Raw genomic sequence first — 16,530 nt, forward strand, 5'->3', positions numbered from 1 at the left:
CTATGAAATTATTTCCAGTACGCCAAAGCCAAAAAAGCAACATAGTGGGTGACCTGTGTATGTATACCAATACATAGGTATATACATACACATAAAATATAGCTAACCATATTCATTAGTGGTTTTTAAAGCCACAAACATGATGTACCAAACGATGCACTCTGTGACAAAGGTCAATGCTGCTCAAGTGCATCTCTCCTAGTGGAAAATATCTTGTTGCTGCTACAAATAAAAACCTGTGAGTCTGACATAGCACAGAAATTGAGAAAGTGCTGTTGTCCCCTCCCAAGTTCCTAATCTTTCCTGTAGTATTCTGAGAAGAATCATGCCAGAACTTATTTTGCTCTTCCAGTTATGGTGCCACTGCTCAGCTTCAGCTATTTCTCCCAGAGGCAGCAGATGGCACTTTTCAGCCGCCCTACTTGAATACTTCTCAGTGCAGAAACAATGTAAGAAAAAAATACAATGCTTATAGAAACCAAGGGCTAGTATGCCTATGAAAATACTTGACAAACAGGGGTTTTAGAAGAAAATTCTTCTGTACTTTCAAATTGGCACCATCATGGGAGACTGAGGCCTGGGGAGAAGACAAAAGCTTTATTTCAGGATTTTTTTCCTCAGGAAAAACTGATACATAAATGAAAGTCAAAAAAAGTGCCCCGCAACATGAATAAAATATCCAATTCATCTGCTTTAATTAAACAAGTTGTATCATTATATAAATATTGCCAGTTTTATTCAGTTTGGTGTATGACCGCAGTTCTATACAGGAATCCTGTATGTTACTTTGCTACCAATGTTTTTATCTGGAAAATCACTTTAAAATATGCGATAGCAGAGCAAGTATTTATGCAATGTAAAGAAGAACAGTGTCATGTTCTCACCTATTACAAAACAGTTTAGTGTGATGTATTTTCCCAGGGAAAAAAAAAAGGAAAAGAAATGTACATTTTGTTCCTAGTTCTGCTTACCAGTGTGTGGAGATGTTGAGTCTATAGCGATCGTCTGAGGGAGGAAAAAAAGGAAGGAAAGTTAAATGTCAGTTTTTATTTTTAGGAAGTCAGGGATACCATGCTTTCAGATCAGTTCAATTGTTGTGAGTAGATTAGATCAAAATATGTTCTATTTTATGTATGTGTGTGCAAATGGGTTTAAATACTTTTAAAAAATATACTCCTTGTGAAGGTAACTGTAAGTAGTATTGCTTTCTAAATCTTTACTATTATACTGGAAGAAATATTCTCTACTGCATGCAGGTTAATTAGATCATTCTTATTCCGCAAATACTATGTTGTTGAGAACTGATTGTTCCTGTGTAGCCCATTAGAAACACTCCCTGAATTGCAGTATTCTCTAAAGGGTGACTCCAAGGTGAAGTCGAACAGACTTATTGTTCACTCCGTCTCTTCCATGCTCATCCTGCTTCCACAGGATATCTTCAGATAGGATATCCGGCACTATATTGGAAAACTAACTTTGTAGTTCAGCAAGTGATGATGTTTCATCTCAGACAGTAGGGATTTCCTGAAATGAACTTGCAAAACTATTGAGAGAGGTACTACTCCATCCTTCCCCGCACAGTCAAATTGTTATCACTGTAACACTTCTGCTGCCACTTCCCTATGACTCAAGAACCAGCAGCTCAATGTGGCTCCTATCCTTTTGTCTTAGGGTCACCTAGGACTGTCTCTCACAAACTACTTTTGGAAACCATGTTCTGTATTAACCTTGCTTCAAGAGGGGAAAAAACTCTCCACCCAAACGTGTGCTCTGCTAGGCAATGTTTCACAGATTTTACAGGAACGTGACAAGGGTGCGATAACTGTGGTGACTTCAGCCTGGCACTGCCATGCCTAGGCTGGGTTTTAACCAGTGATGTTGGGTACTCATTATGAATTCTGTATCAGTATTCACCTGATAGTGAGTATCATGTAGACTGAGATATCTTATCACTGAGATATTGCGAAATAACCTTCCAGCTGTAACACAGTAAATCATTTGCATTGATACATGAATCCCCAGGAACTTCCAGTTTCAGGTTCTCTTTGATAATTGACTCAGATCAGTATTTTTTAATACACAGAGCATTTATCAGTGAATTTGATTTTATCAGGCTTTTCTCCCGTAGAAAAAGTTGAGATAAGTAATTTTGTGTAAATGCTATAACATAAAATCTTGCATTTTTCACAGACAAAACACAGCATCTCTGAAACTACTTCTGGTCCTGAAGGGAGACATGAAGCACCTTCCAGAGATTAATCTAGGAAAAAAAGACCATTATTGTGATGAGATTCAGAATCACAGAGGAGAGCTATTACTTCTGTGACACATCTTAGCCTCCCCATCCCCTGTCTGAATGCAGGAACTTCAACGTTCCACTGAAGATGATTATGTTTCTTTCTTTCTCTTTCCCTTTTCTGATCTCTTCTTAAACTCTCCTGCTCTCTACAGATGTCAGCATCTTCTCTTTCAGATTGTCTACCTCATTAACATAACCTAGTTAAACTCAGTGCAGGTTGTTGTTTTGTTTTTTTTGATCTGTGCTAAACCGAAGGTTGGAGTTTTGCCTGAACTGTACCTGTTTGGTTGGTTTTTTTTTCCCAGCTACATCAGTTGGCTGAACGAAACAGATCTCCTTTCAAATCATGCTTTGCTGATGCAGTCACAACAATCTGTTGTCTTCTACTAGAATAACAGAACTACTGATGTAAATTATAGCATTATTTTTAATATACCAATCTTATTAACACTTTACCTTTTTCTCCTGATAGTTTACTTTGTGTTATCACGTTATTTAAAGAGTGTTAAGAATAAATTTTCCTGAGAAATGTTGTTTCCATGCATAATTTCAGTTAAAACTGTAAAACTATAAGACTTCATGTTGATTAAATGGCAGATCATTTGGTTCCGTAAATGTGCCCACATGTAATCTGTCACAGGATTAGTAATCATCTCCCCATTTAAACTGAGTCTGAGTTCATTTCTCTGGCTAAGTTTTACCTACCTAGAATCAGGTCTCACTAGCAGCTCCCCTTAAACCTAGACAAAATCATGGTGAAGTTCAGTTTTCTCAGAGCTGAATGTTGGTATGGATCTCAGGTTTTGTGGGATTTTGACCTATTCTTAGGAATCATAAATATAAACCAGGATATGTCCATATTCTTTTCTGCAGATCTAGCTATAGATATTCCTGCTGGAAGGACAGATTTTGAAAAGGACTGTAGGGCAGCAGACTGGAGAGGGCTGTGTCCATGAAGCCTTTTGCACTTTGATGTGAGAGCTACTAATGTTTGTTGGAATAAGCTTCTCTGTCAGTGCTATCATCCAGCTGCACCATACTGCTGCCCACCCTAGCCCTTTCTGATCCCCCTGAAAAGCTACAGTACGCCATCTTTCTGAGAAAAGCACCATGCAAATTTATAGAATTGTATGGGTTTTTTTGTATTTGCCACTATCTTGTCCTGTATTTCAGCTTTTTTCTCTTCGCGGATGAGAAAGTATCTTAGTGTCGTCATATCAGATAAGGATAACTTGTTGCTCTTAAAATTGTTGAACATCTTTCATTACACTTATCAGAGCATTTCCAGAGAGGAAGGAGGGAAAAGTGAGATGAATAAATGTACAAGAACAATGTGGCCTGAGGAACATGTTATTACTGTCACCTTTTACCAAAGTTCACTGTAGCCAAAACAGGGTATGTAATAAACTTTTATAGGAATTCTGTTTGTTGTTCTGATCTTACCGCAATCCTACAGCTTTGGCATACATGGGCCTAAGCCATGGACTTTGGAACAAGAGCTGAGCCTCCCTCAGGACACACACTTGTTGTATGCCATGAGCCGTGCTTCAAGGTGGTGGATTCAAATATTTTCAAATTCATATGATTAAAAGGTGCATGTGCCAAAAGAGTTTATTTCATTTTTTCCATTACTATGAGCCAGTGAAGCTATTTGAGAAAAGTCTCTCATGCTTGATGTGTCAGCAGAAATATATTTGAAGCATGACAGGTAATCTGGATTTTGATCTTCCAAGACTATTGGTGAACATCAGTGTTCAAAGTGACAAAATTAATTTTTACTGAACATGAGACATGGGAATGGTTGACAATTTCATCATAGACTTCAGGTCTTGGACTAATATTCCACTTCTCCCAGTGAAACACTGTATTGATTGAACCGATTGAAACCACACTTTAATGACTCCATGCAATATTGCAATTATCCAGGCAGTTAATTTCATGGGACAGTGCTAAGAAGAATGTAGGTTATGTAATGTGTAAGAGTTCTGCTGTTAAAATGAATGTCTACAGCACTCTGTCATGAGGGAGTCACTGTAGACATATTGTGGCCAGAAGGCAAAGAGCAATGTACTATTAAATAGTATGTATTAAGCTCCAGAGATTAGTGCATAATTATTTTAAGCTATAAAAATCTCATCATTGCTGAGAGATCATTTGGTGTGCTCTCATTAAGAAAAAAAAAAAAATAGTCAGAGAGCCCGTGCTGGAGTCTGGCAATTTAGAAAATGATCTGAGTCTGTATTTGGTGTCCAGCATGCAGCAGGTCTGGCTGGGCAGTGCTGCCTGCTTTCCCCAGGAGACACACCGGAGAACATGGGGACAAAGCTTGACCCTGGCGAGCTCTGCTGCTCAGGCAGCCCACAAATTACAAGACCTTTGAGATACGGATTAGAAAAACAAACCCGATGTTCCAAATACCCTTCAGGCTGTATCCAAGAGAGTGCACATGGTTGATGGCATGCATGTGTTGCCTGTTAATGTTTTCTTTAAAACCTCTTTGAATAATAGTTACAGCTGCTATTAAAGAGAGCTGTGCAAGTTCATTGCCATAATTAGAAGGCCTGATGTGAGTTATCTTCAGTGTTTGTTATTTAAGTGATGGCTGGTTTTGCTAATTACAACTAAATCAGATTAGTATTCCATTAGAGAGAAAGGCACACAGTTTAGCCAAATGCTAGATTACAAGGTGACCTGCAGTTGTAGTAACGTAGTCAAAGTAGTTATTTTTGTTCTGTTGAATTTGTCATTTATCTTTGGACTTGTGTTTTAATATAGACCTGTTTCAGTCTTTATCATGTACTCTCAAATCTCTTCCCTTTCCCTTGCTGACGTTGCTGTGTTCATTTCTCACTACAGCTAGAGTGTTTAATAAATGTATCCAAAGTAAATTCAGTTTAGTGAGAAGAGTGACATAACAAGGAATGGGTAGGATAAATAACTTAGTCTATTGCAACTCTATGGTATATTGAAGTTTGCAGCTGAATTGGACAACAAAGATATGACTCTTGAAAAGAGTCTATATTAAATTATTCTAGAAAGAGCTCTCTGGGGTCAGTATTTTGAAAATGCTCTTTCAGTATTGTTTTGCTCATTGAAGCTTTTTGAGCACAGGCTCCTGGGAGAGAATCTGTTGGAAGTCCCCTCTGATATTAAAGATCACCAAACACAGAGCTAAAAATGCACAGTTATCTTCTGCAATGACAAAGAAAACACATTGGTTGTGGCTGAATGTTTTAATTTCCCTTTGGCTGAACACTAGAGAATCCATGTCCCAGCATCTGGTCTCCTGCTCCCTTTGGCAGCTGGAAGGAGTAGAAAGCCATGCTTGGACCCTGCGGTACCAGCTTCTAGGCACTACAGAACTCCATTTTAGGACTGTACTTTGGATAATAACTGTATTTAAACAGGATGAAGCCCTTTACATGACGATGAATCATAGCAGCAGATTTTCATCAATGAAAAACAGCCCATTTCACAAAACTGCAGACACTTGTCAGAGAACTCGCTGTGATGAGTGTTATGATCATTGCAAGTTGCCTTCTATGTCCTAAAAAACCCACGTAAGACCAAAGAGAACCTTATTTTATGTGTTGTTTTTGTTTGCTTGTTTGTGGTTTGTTTGTTCATTTTTAATGGTCTTTTTTCATAATCAGACACATCTTTTTTGGTTTTGTTCTAAAACTTGCATTCCAAATATGTTCTGTGGGCATTTACGTCCTTCTCCCTGTCCTTCACACACACACAGCTCCACCCCTGGTATTTCATGGTAGTAATTTTCAACCTTTGTAGCCCTTTACAGACAAATGTATGAAAGGCCATTACAAGCCCAGTCAGACACCAAGGCGGGCCCAGAATCCATCCTGCTGCCGTCTAGCAAATTTAGCACATTGAAAGTCCAGTTGCATTCAGGCTTGGAAAGCTTGGAAAAACAATAGTAAATTTTGTGAATACAGGTATTAACTGGTATCACTGTTGGCTGGAGGCTGAATCCTCTAACAATGGGGATGAACCTGAGGGAGTGTGACATTGTGGTTTCCGTTTGGAGTTCCCTTCCCTAACCAAAGGCTTTGGAGTTGAAGGTGGGCTTCAAGACTGACATTTGAAGAAGAGAAGGAAAAAATAGTGAGACATGTCATCTTGTATTGCTTATAATTCATTAACACAGCTATTTGACCAGTAATGGGATCCTTGCTTAGCACTGGTTTTGATGAAAATCTGATAGGACATAAAGCTATCAAAGTCAAGCTTCTTTAAAGATCACAGTTCACTGAGCAACTTAAAAGCTTCAGTAAAACAAAGCACATGCAGCCCTCTATTCTGGTGCTCTGCACAAGATAAACTTCAAATAGTCTCTGCAGAAATAATGGCTTATTATAGCAACTATTCACATCTAGTCACTGGGCAATAGTGTAGCTAAAGTAAAGTGCAAGAGGAGAGCAAACTTAACAATTAGCTTTGTCAAGTCAGCTTGTTTAGAGCCTCATCAAAGGAAAGTGTGTCCGACAAATGGTTTGGCTCCCACACGCAGGTATTGAGGAGAAATGTATATTTGTCCTGACAGAAACCTGAATGCCAGAGTCGGAGAAGCATGTGAGTCCTGGCATGGCATTGCTTTTGCCTAGGTGGGTGAAAATACAAACTAAAAATACACAATTTTCAGAACATCTAGAACACAGAGCAGATGTTTGTGTTCAGAGTACAATATGGTACATGCAGATTGTAATTAATTGGCAAATACTTAAAGGCTCAAACATCTCCTAGAAATGTGTGTTTCATTGATTCACAATTAAATTCTTAGATAAAATGCAGTGTAGGCTAATATATGTGATAAACAGTGTTGCCTGTTTATGGCATGTGAGGAGTCATCTGAGCAACTGGGAGGTTTTCATCTTCATTATCTGCTGCCATGGTTCACAGCTGCATGGATTTTAATCAAGGTCAGACTGAGATAATCAATTCACAACCTGGATTTTAAAGGGACAAGTGGCCAAAAGGATGTGTTTGATGCTTCGTACCTTTCAAACCTGTTGAGAGTTCCAATCTGCAGTACTGGATGAATAATTAGATGAGAATGGTTGAACAGAAGTGGGTGCAAAGATGGACTGCATGTGGCATCAGGCATCAGGCTAGGAAGGTGCTTAACAATGTTCTGTCAGGTTTAGGAGGCGAGTACATCAGTTTGAGGAACTCCAGAAGAGTTGCAATACAGATGAGCTTGGGAGCATCTTGTGTTTTTGCTGTTTGGGAAACTGCACAGAAATGAGATCCTAGTTCAAACAGGGGGATTGCTGGTTAGTGCAATGTATGTGGGGTTAGATTTTGTAGGTGTTGCCTTGAGCCCTGCTGCTGATTTGCTGTACGATCATAAAACCTATTTGCCTCTGTGTTCCTATTGAGGAATAAGACCTTTTTGCATACTTGTAAGCCCAGTAGCAAATAAAACAAACAAACAAACAAAAAACAACAACAAAAACCACAAAACAGACAAAAAAGACAATACACAAAAAGTTGTAAACCCACCCTTTCGAAGAATAAAATCTGGAAAAAATTAAATCTGATGCTCCAGAGAAATGAAAAACTATATATACTTTTGCTCATGCTCCATCTGTCAGGGTTCAGTTTTACTTCTCTTGAAGTAAAGGAAGTATACACACACTTACAAAAGTGCATATATTTAAAAGTAATTCAGAACTGCAAAGACTGATTTGTATTTCCTATATACAATTGGAATCCAAAGAGCCTCAGGTCCTGTTGTTCAGCAGTTAATTTACTTTTGTGCTATTCTGTTAATGTTTTGTGCAGTTTGGGTAAAACCGTTAGATCAAAGTATTTGCCACTGCTGTGGTCAGATCCTTTCATTCACTATGTGCAGACATCAAAGTGTGTGCCCTTGTAGCCAGAAGGCAATAACTGGTAGCTCAGTGGATGGCAATATTAGATAAAAGGCAGAGAAATAAAAGGTCTTTTATTGATCTGCACAATTCTTTTCAAGCAGTTTTGTTGCATTATTGTTTGATTTCACATCCAGTTTAAAGTCCTCAGTCACGCTGACGCCTTTTGACTGTGTAAGTTCAGAATATATAGTAATGCCCTTGTAGTTTTGTCATTAGTTTAGCAAATGTTTTAACGTCAACAACACCTGATTATCTTATAGTACCAACAGTTACAATAGTTACAATCCAATAATACACATTCCAGAAGATAATATTTAAATACTCCTTTGTTGCAGGAAAGAACAAGTATAAAATACAGAAAAATCACCAAAGTACTAGCAGACTCTATGTTTTCTGGTAATCCCCCTGAAAGTCTGGGAAGAAAAGATTAGATCAAAAGGATTAGGAGACCAAATTACCTTTTACCCTTTTCTCTCGGGTCAGCTAATCTCTACAGGTCAGGGTTCAGTGCAGTGGTGCAGCAGGAAGGAGTGAAAACGCAGGCAGTCAAATTGTGAGGTTTGAACATGCTAAGAAATGTGTGGTCATTAAATGAAAGTGTCTGACACATAAAAAACCAAACCAAACCAAAAAACAAACAAAACTCATGTTCTTCAACATAAATAACACAAAGTTGTATTAAAAGAGCCTTTCCTGTCCTTCCCTCTCAGACAGGTTTGCTTCTGCATTACTTTTTAATGAATATACCAAAGATAACTAGCTGTTTGTAAAGAATTTGCTACCTGACAAAAAGTTCAGTTCCTGTTCAAAACATTGAACAAACCACATGTTTCAGCGAAGGGAAGAGCTTACTAATAATAGAGAAAAATATTTCAATGTCAACGCATATTAGCAGATATTAATAATTTAATATTAACAGAGATAAACATAATAGAGAGAAAAACATTAAATGCAATATTTTAAATGCAGGCCACCAAGCCAGAGAAAATCTGTGACTTGCACTTGTCTCAAAGAAGATTGCTAGCCCCCACAGTTCTGGGTATCATCAGTTATGTTAAGCTATAAAACATAAAAGACTAGAAAATTAAGAATATATTTTATTATCTAAACTTACATATATATTCAGCTACATTATTCTCCAGTAAAATGAAAGAATAGTTTATAGCTCATGCAAAAAGTAATGGCTGCTGTATTGTGTGACATGTTTAAAGAAGGCTCACAGTTCAGGTATGCACTGATTTTATCTAATCAACACTTTTGCTGCCTGCCTCCCTGCCCTGCTCAGCTTCCTCAAGCTCTTAAAGGCACCTGAGCAATTCTGGAACTATGCCAAAGCTGAAGATGGGGATGATGTGGGGTGGCACAGTCGACCAAATGCACAATCCCTGGTCGTACAAGGAGGAGACCCAGAGACACCTATAAACAGAAACCAAATGCAATGAAATTGCACCTTTTCTTACTGCCTCCTGAATTCCTTTCAAAAACAGAAGATGTCATAAAAAATAGTGTAACATTTTTATTTGGCACATGACAAGAGAAATCCAGAGTAAATAAATCAATCTCATTATAAGCACTGTAGAGATAACACCTGAACTATTTTTTTTTTTTTAAATGAGATGAACAGAAATAAGGTGGATACAAAAAAGGTGATCAAGACTGGAGCCCCTTCAAAGAGCGGCAGAGGTGATGGAAGCTTTTGGGGAGCAGAAGGAAAAAATGTGGCATGGAGGGTGAAAGAAGACTTGGTGCCATAAAACATGTTTGTCACTCTAGCTGTCATCCATTTTATGGATGGAGTTGAGCTTTGACCTTGTTGCAGAAGTATCTTTAGAGTTTTTGGTCAGAGTAGTTTCAGTGAGACAGGAGAAACAGCTTTCTGGTTTTGCAAAGGAACTCAGGAACTTCTCAAAAATCAGTGGTGAGAGAAGTACTCACCAATCACCCCAAACCTCTTCAGTAATTTATAAATACACAAAGTATTTATGCTTTCATTTCACACGTCTAAAGAGCGATGCTCCATTTCTACAGAAGCAAGTGGCCTAAAGTTAATTCATGATCCTTCAGAAGTTCTCCATAGGTAATGCCTCCCCTCCCCAGAATGACTTTACTCAAGTAACATTATCATATAACTACCATTTGCCAGGGAGATAGTTCCTTTCTAACACACATTTTTAGTTATGCTCAGTCCAGGCCTAGGCTCACTAGCGGATCAAAGCAGAAGCCCCTTCAAACCGTACCAAGGTTTGCCTGGCAACAGGAACATTCTTGGATTTTGGATTAACAATCACGTGAGAAATAGAACAGGAATTTGCAAGAGGGTTTGTTTGGGGTTTTTGTTTTGGTTTGGTTTGGTTTTTTGAGGATTACGTTAGATTAGCACAAAGCAGATGGCAGGGTAGATATGGGCTGAGAGCAGTAGAGTTCAATGGAACTATTATCTTTAGGATAAGAACAAGACTAAGGATAGGTTTGACTGAAAGGGAAAAGACAACTGATCAGTTGTGATGAGCCTAGAATTGAGAACAGAGATAGATGTGGGATGAGGTGAATGGGCAGAGAAGAGCACAGACAGAAAAACAAACGAGCATAGGACCTAAAGCCAAGCTGTCATGTTCACTCTGACACAGTACGCTGACTTACATGTTCTTCTGCAATCTCCACTCACCTCTCTGAGTGATCATACAAACTTTGGAGCTCTCCTGCACTCTCTTTTCTAGCACAGTGCTCCAGGAAGCTGGATGAATTAAGGTTTTTGTTACTACAAAAAAGCAAGGAATAATATTTCCATGTTGGACTTCATAGACTTGAAACTGGCAATGGGGATGAATATCTGTAAAAGATTTGGGAAAATCCTTGTCATAATCTGCAAAATGTTTTAAGTCTTTGTGTTTTACCTGCAATCTGAGTACTGTTAGGGTGTGGTCTTTTTGAATGTGTGTTATTTGATTCTCTTTTTTGGTCAGCATATATTCACTAAATAATTTTAAAAGGCAAAGAACTTTGAATATTATGGAATGAATACTTAGTTGTTACCCTGCCATATTTTGTCAGTCTTGAAAACCTTACTTCATATTGAAGAACAAACAGTTTGTTGCCTATATTGCACTGTATGAGTTTTTCATCCTTATCTTCTCTACTTAGACTTCTATATTTTCACCACTGACACATGCTTCCTACACTATTTTAAATTACTCTGTTGTTCTATCATTATTAATAAATTGTATTTAAGCGGGAGTTGTGCCTATTTGAGAACAGACTTAAGGCTAATGTATTCTGAAGTAAGTAACAAATTGATATTTCCTGTGTAAGAACATAATTTCGTATCACCTAGGCAGCTAGTTGGGGAAAGATAACATATTCTAAATCAGATTCTCAGCAGAAATATTAGCAAGATGGTTTGTAGTTCCCAAGATCTTCCATTAGACCCACATAAGATCCTTTATCTGGAGGTGTGAGCCTTATACTGCCAGATCTTTCCTTCCTTTCTTTCTTTCTTTTCTTTCTTTTCTTTCTCTTTCTTTCTTTTCTTTCTCCTTCCTTCCTTCCTTCCTTCCTTCCTTCCTTCCTTCCTTCCTTCCTTCCTTCCTTCCTTCCTTCCTCCCTTCCTCCCTTCCTCCCTTCCTCCCTTCCTCCCTTCCTCCCTTCCTCCCTCCCTTCCTCCCTCCCTTCCTCCCTCCCTTCCTCCCTTCTTTCCTTCCTACTTTCCTTCCTACTTTCCTTCCTACTTTCCTTCCTACTTTCCTACTTTCCTACTTTCCTTCTTTCTTTCCTTTCTTTCCTTCTTTCTTTCTTTCCTTCTTTCTTACCTTCTTTCCTTCTTTCTTTCCTTCTTTCCTTCTTTCTTTCCTTCCTTCTTTCTCTTTCTTTCTTTCTTTCTTTCTTTCTTTCTTTCTTTCTTTCTTTCTTTCTTTCTTTCTTTTTCTTTCTTTCTTTTTTTCTTTCTTTCTTTCTTTCTTTCTTTCTTTCTTTCTTTCTTTCTTTCTTTCTTTCTTTCCTTCTTTCTTTCTTTCTTTCTTTCTTTCTTTCTTTCTTTCTGCTGTTATTACACAATCCGTACATTTTCATAGCTCTTTGGAAAAATAAATACAAAACTAAACACAAAATCTGCACTTCAATGCACAGAATCCATAGATCCCTGTAGGCATAATTAACCATAAGTATGAGACCTCACTGATTTGACTCAGACTATGTGATTGGGATCCTAAAAGTCTAAGCAAGGCAAATATATGAAAATGAGGATAGGAAGCAAAGGAAAACTCTGCAAACAGAGACTGGTACAGACTCATACTTTTATACATATTGTGAAACTTATTCTGTATTGAGTGATTATTTTATGTAGCCTAACTTCAGAACTTCATTGGAAGATTGTCATGTGATTAAAACCAAAACAAATAAAACAAAAAAACCACAATAGTAAAAAGACTATAAACTGTGATGAAGGTAGAGATTTCTAAGGAGGACAATTAGAAAGGACACCGAAGTAATAGGTAACATTTTACTTGTGATCTGGTGAGAAATACTTGATGGAAGCAACACTGATAGGCAGAAACTGCTAGTAAAAGTTTGAATGTGAACATATAATGTCATAATGCATTCAGGAAGGTGAGACAGCTCCCACACATTTAGAGCAGAATTAACTATGCCTTCCAAAGCAGAACAATCACTTATGCCCTGCCAAACATTTAACAGATCATTGTCAAAGTCAGTTCCACAACTGCCTACAAACTTTCACTGAAGTACTACAAAATAGGACTTCAGTTTAGTAATAGATGACTGCGTTGCCAAGACTAGGAAGGACAACAGTAAAAGGAGATATAACAAAGAAGCACAACTGCGGCTCCCAGAATCAAAACAGTGGAAGAACTGAGTCTCCCATTTCTGAGCGTGGACATCTTATAAATAGCTACCATAGTACTGCCTTCCCCCAGCTCTCTGCCCTGTCTTTTTCTTGCAGTTTTTATTCCTGCTGCATAGATGACTCAGCTGCCCATGCAAAATAATTTAGCCAGCAAAATATACAGTTTTGCTTCCTTAGGTAACCTGAAATTCGTGCAAGTGTACCATTCTGAGCCCATCTGCAAATGGTAGTGATAAAGGAGCAGAGCCTTAGCTGAGTGAGGGAAAGGAGTCACTGAGAGACAGTCAGGAGTAAGGTGCTTCAACCACCCCAAAGCAAGCCAGTCCCTCTCCAGGGAGTTTTCAAGATGTTTTGAGTAAGTAGATGTCAAGGAAAACAAAGACATGGAGAAAAAACTTTAACACATGACAAAACTCATCTTACTTCCTAAAGAAAGAATTGAAAGAGGCAAAATTATAACCAGGGAAAGAACAAAGGTCTACTCCCATTAAAAACCTGTGACTGATTAAAACACTGATTAAATTCTACACAGTGTAAATATGTATTTCTGCCATCTTAAAGATGGTCGTAGTAAATGACTCATTTCTGCTTTGAATCTTTCAGTGTCTGAGCTGTCTATAATGCTCCATGCATGCCTAGACTACACAGCCCATTTCCAGTTAACTATTCCTTGACAGATTAAAAACAAAATCCCTGCCACTCAGTGCAATGCCCAAGGGCTTCTCTATCTGTCATTTGGAGGAGAACAGGCTTCTCCCCCAGCCAGGTCCCATCCTCTCTGCCTTGTTCTGCAAGTGCCCAGGCTAGGAGGGCACAGTTGCCAGCACATGGTGCCCAGAGCTGTAAGCTGTTTCCGAGCAGAGAACAGGCAAACTCCTGCCAGCACCGCTGGTACGGGGCTCAGCTGGAGATGGGCAATAGCAGGAAACTGGGCAGTTCTCCCAGACACTCAGTGCCATGTTTTGCCTTGGTCTCTACCACCACATAGAGCTCTACTCCCAAGAACCTGTCTTAGAAATGTATTTCAGATGATTGCTGTTGTGGCACACATCGATTAAGAGCCGTGAATGTTCATGTATCAGTTCACTTACAAGGGACAGAGAGCACTTAAGCCAAACCTTCAGAATAAGACATAGCAGAGACATCTTCTAATGGTGGTCTGCCAGGAATGAAACACGTATGCAAGCAAGATATTTCTTATTTGAAATGTAAGTAACTTGGAGATTGCCTTGGAAAAATTTTCCCTATGATATGAAGTGTCCCGAATCACAGTTGCCATGTATATGATAGAACAGTTGTACTTTCTGGTGGCTCAGACAGTTATTGTACATCTTGTTCCTGTGCTTCCTTGTTAGGAAAGACTAAAATACTCCAAACACTTAATTTGACAAAAGAATCCATTATACAAAAGTAGTAAAGATGCAGTGATACCCACTCTAAGCAGCTAACACATTTGAGAATCACAAGACACAGTGAAAGATGGGAGTTGGATAAAAGAAGTGAGAAAAGAAAGAAACAATAAAATTGGCAGCTTTTTCTCAGTGAGTAGCTGTCTTGGCTTTCTACCAAAGCTGTTATTTCTGTGTCCCTGCAGACTGAGGTGACGTGCACCACAAATCTTATATGCTACCCTGATGAGACTTTGGAGGAGGCCCTGCACTGATTCATACCTAGGAAGCATTATGAGAGACTGGATCTATTTTTATTTCCTTCAGTTAAGAAGTAGAGAAACTAATGTGCCTGTGAGAGGCATAGAGGTCATGTAACAAGTCTGGAATTTTTTTACCCAATTGTATGTCTGGATAGAGTGTGCATACCAGGCCCATAAATTTCACAGTTCCTGGAAATCCGAACATAGAAATCCATGGAAACATCAAAGAAAATGCTTCCTCCAAAGGCTTTATCAATGAATTAAACCTAAATGGGTCTGTGCAATTTTAAAGTTGTGACTGAATCCTTCCTAAGGGTAAAATAGCATGAATGGAGCAGCTGGAAGTTTCCTTGAGAGAGCACATTATCTGTTCTGAAAGAAAATGTTCTTTCCTTGACAGCACCAACCTGCACCTGGAGTCTTTGGATCTGGTTTGAGACTTGAAGCAAGAGTTTGGATGTTTAACTAGAGGACAAATTCAGGCAACAGTGATAACAGTCTTAACAATGCTAGGTTAAGAGAGCTGGGTAACATGTATGGCTCTACCCACAATATACCTATGCATCTAGTTCTCTTCAGGTGGTTATGAAAGAGACACATATTTCATGGTGGTTCACACTCTTTGAGAAATACATACAGCTGACAGTTTACAGAAGTTAGCAGTAGAACAGAAGATTCGACAGATTAAGAGGCATCATATAATGTAAATATTATTTTTTAAACAATAAACAATGTGATTAGGTAGAAAAAGAGTTGTGTGGTATTCGAGTTTGTGCTGAAGAACAGAAAGATGTTATTAACACTTTGATATGAAATTATGAAGAAGAGAGATTAAAATGAAGATGTCTTGCTTATACTAAAATCCCTTACAGTTTTTTCATAAACAAATGGTGTACAGGTGGCAGATTTATAAAGCAAATATAAAAAGTAAATTTTAATAAGGAAAGTATGTTAACTGGGTTATTTGAAAAGTGTTGAATAGCTCATTTAGCAAAGTAAAAATCTCATGACTGAGTGTATATGTTTGTAGCTTTATTTGCCCAGGTAAAGAGTGAATTGCCTTATCTATGAAGAAAATAATATTGTTGAGGGGAAAGTAAATGATGAAATACAGAATGAAGCAAAAGCTGGTAGAGGACTGAGTGGAAATTATTTTTTCTTATCCTTTAGCTGAATTCAAAGCAGTATCTTCTTTTCAATGGTAGAATCAGCTGTAGTTTGCAACATGTCACATCAAGTCATAAGAATGATGGCCTGGGTGGTATTTAGCTTAAAATTGTTATTTATCATTTGTTTGTCTCACAGCAAAATATGAGTTGATTCTTTTATTCTCTAAATTCAGTATAAAGGCTAACCTGGGGCAATGTCCTATTCCATGTGCTTTTGTTCTTTCACTCTGTTATCTAGTCTAACAACAAAGCTTTTTTTGTTTTGTTTTGTTTTGTTTTTTGTTTGTTTGTATGTTTGGTTGGTTTGGTTGGTTGGTTGGTTGGTTGGTTGGTTGGTTGGTTTTTGGGAATTGTTTGTTTGTTTATTTGTTTTGGTTAAGGATAAAAAAAGATTTAAAAAGAAAGAAAGAAAAAAAGCTTTCCTTTGACAGTTCTTATCTGGGGATAAATACAATCTCAAGGAAACAGATGTCTCTTCAGCTTCTGTGAGATGGAAGTAAAGGTGATCACATAACCCCTTTTAGTTTGTTAGCATTAACAGCCAGTAGCTGGCAGCTTTCTTTCCCTTCATTCCCTGCTACACGGGAATAGAAGGAGGCATTGTATAATAAGTCAAGAATTGCCAACACTGTAGGGCTGGAAGAAAATATAACACGTAC

Source organism: Patagioenas fasciata, chromosome 2 (genome assembly GCF_037038585.1).
Source record: "Patagioenas fasciata isolate bPatFas1 chromosome 2, bPatFas1.hap1, whole genome shotgun sequence".
NCBI lineage: Eukaryota > Metazoa > Chordata > Aves > Columbiformes > Columbidae > Patagioenas > Patagioenas fasciata.